Raw genomic sequence first — 2,918 nt, forward strand, 5'->3', positions numbered from 1 at the left:
ATGAACATGGTATATTCTTCCATCTGTTTATGTCTTCCTCTATCTCTTTTTTCAATGTCCTGTAATTTTCTGAGCAGAGGTCTTTTACTTCTTTAGTTACGTTTATTCCTAGGTAGCTTAATTTTTTTGTGTGATGGTAAATGGGATTGCTTTTTTAGTCTCTCTTTCTGTAAGTTCACTATTGGTGTATAGAAATGACATAGATTTCTTGGCATTAATTTTGTATCCTGCTACATTGCCAAATTCATTTATTAAGTCTAATAGTTTTTTGATGGAGTCTTTAAGGTTTTTTATGTATAATATCATGTCATCTGCGAAAAAGGGCAGTTTTACTTCTTCTTTTCCAATTTTGATGCCTTTTATTTCTTCTTCTTGTCTAATTGCAATGGCTAATACTTCCAGTACTATGTTGAACAGGAGTGGTGAGAGTGGGCATCCCTGTCTTGTTCCTGTTCTTAGGTGAAATGGTGTTAGTTTTTGTCCATTGAGTATGATGTTGGCTGTGGGCCTGTCATATATGGTTTTTATTATGTTGAGGTATGATCCTTCTATTCCCACTTTGCTGAGAGTTTTTATCAAAAATGGATGTTGGATTTTGTCAAATGCTTTTTTCCATCCCTCCACTTTCAGTCTGTGTGAGTCCCTTATTCTGAAGTGGGTCTCTTGTAGGCAGCAAATATATGGGTCATGTTTTTTTATCCATTCAGCCACTCGATGTCTTTTGATTGGAGCATTTAGTCCATTTACGTTTAAAGTTAATATTGAAAGGTACTTGTTTGTAGCCATTTCTATTTTTTGTGGCGGTTTTCTTTCTGAGCTTTTTATTTCTTCTTTTTACACCAGTCCCTTTAGCATTTCTTGCATTGCTGGCTTGGTGGTGATAAACTCCCTTAGCCTTTTTTTGTCTGTGAAGCTTCTTATTTCCCCTTCAATTTTGAATGATAGCCTTGCTGGATAGAGTATTCTTGGATTCAGTCCTTTGCTTTGCATCACTTTGTAAATTTCCGTCCATTCTTTTCTGGCCTGATGTGTTTCTGTTGAGAAATCATTTGATAATCTAATGGGAGATCCCTTGTATGTAACTTTTCGTCTCTCTCTTGCAGTCTTTAAGATTCTCTCTTTGTCCTGAACATTTGCCATGTGTTTTGGTGTGGGTCTTTTCGGGTTCACCTTGCTTGGGACTCTCTGTGCTTGTGTGACTTTTTTATTCCTCACCTCAGGGAACTTTTCTGATATTATTCCTTCAAATAGGTTTTCTAACCCTTGTTCCTCTTTCTGTTGTTCTGGCACCCCTATTATTCGTATGTTGTTTCATTTCATGTTGTCCCATAGCTCCCTTAGGCTCTCCTCCTGTCTTGTAATTTTTTTCTCCAATTGCAGTTCAGTTTGGGTGTGTTTTGCTTCCCTGTCTTCTAATTCACTAATTCGGTCCTCCTCTTCTCCTAGTCTACTGTTGAAACTTTCAATGGTGTTTTTTATTGCAGCTATATTACTCTTCATTTCTTCTTGGTTCTTACATAATTTATTGATTTTTTTCATCCGTTTCTTTTTGATTCTTACATAAGTTGTTGATTTTTTCATCTGTTTCTTCTTGATTCTTGCATAAGTTGTTGATTTTCTCCTCCATCCGGTTTATGCATTCTAGGACCCTTAATCTGAATTCTTTTTCTGTCATGCTGAATGCCTCTGTTTCACTTAGCTGCTTTTCTGGCGAGTCCTTTTCTTTTCTTTCGGGGTTTCTTTGTCTACCCATGTTTGATCTCACTGACATATCTAGATGTTGAGTCATTCAGGGGCTCCTCCTTGGGTGGCAGTGGCTCCTCGGGCTGTGGTTGCTCCTTGGGTGGTTGTGTTAGCAGCTGCTCCTCAGTTGGCAGGAGCTCCTGTGGTGGGTGCTGTTCACAGCTGTGGTGGCTCCTCTGGCTGGTGGGGGGAGGCTTCACACACAGCTGCTGTTCCTCAGACAGAGGGTGTGCTGATCACGAGGCTGCTGTTCCTTGTATGGGGGCGGGCTACATACGCAGCTGCTACTCCTTGAACTGTGGCGGACTGCTCACATGGCTGCTGATCCTTGGATGGGTGCTGGCTGCACGCTGCTGTTGTTCCTCTGATGTGGTGGGCTGCTTGTGGGGCTACTGCTCCTAGGACTTGGGCAGGTTGATTGCAAGTCTGCTGCTCCTCAGACGGGTGTGGGCTGCTTGCGAGGCTGCTGCTCTTTGGACGGGAGTGAGCTGCACGCGTGGCTGCTCCTCGTCGGACGGGGACATGCCACTCACCTGGCTGCTACTCGTCGGGCAGGTGCAGGCTGTTGTGGCTCTGCTCCTCGGACCGGTGCATGCTGCGCAGGGCTGCCGCTCCTTGGACATGGGAGGTCTGCTCGTGTGGCTGCTGCTCCTCAGACCGGGGTGGGCTGCTGCTGCTCCTTGAATGGGGCCGGGCCGCTCACAGAACTGCTGCTCCTTGGATGGGGGCGGGCTGCTCACACAGCTGCTGTTCCTCGGATTGGGCAGGCTGCTCATGCAGCTGCTGCTGCTTGGGTGAGTGCAAGATGCTTGTGCAGCTGCTGCTCCTTGGACTTGTGCTGGCTGTGTGCTGCTGCTGCTTCTCGGATGGGGGGTGGGGCTGTGAAGGGCTGCCTCTCCTCAGACGTAGGAAGACTGCTCGGTGCTGCTGCTCCTCAGACAGGTTGGACTGCTCGCATGGTTGCCTGGCTCCTCGGATGGGGGAGCGGGCTGCTCACACAGCTGCTGCTTTCTTTGGACAGGGCAGGCCACAATGAAGGCTGCTGCTCTTAAGGCTCGAGGCCAGGCTGCTCACCGGGCGTGAATGCTCCCCTGGGACTAGAGCACGGCTGGCTCAACGTGGCCTGGCTTTTCCAGGGGAACTCTTGCCCTTTCCTGGGTTGCGAAACTTCTCTC

Source organism: Myotis lucifugus, unplaced genomic scaffold, assembly GCF_000147115.1.
Source record: "Myotis lucifugus unplaced genomic scaffold, Myoluc2.0 scaffold_729, whole genome shotgun sequence".
NCBI classification, from domain to species: Eukaryota; Metazoa; Chordata; class Mammalia; order Chiroptera; family Vespertilionidae; genus Myotis; species Myotis lucifugus.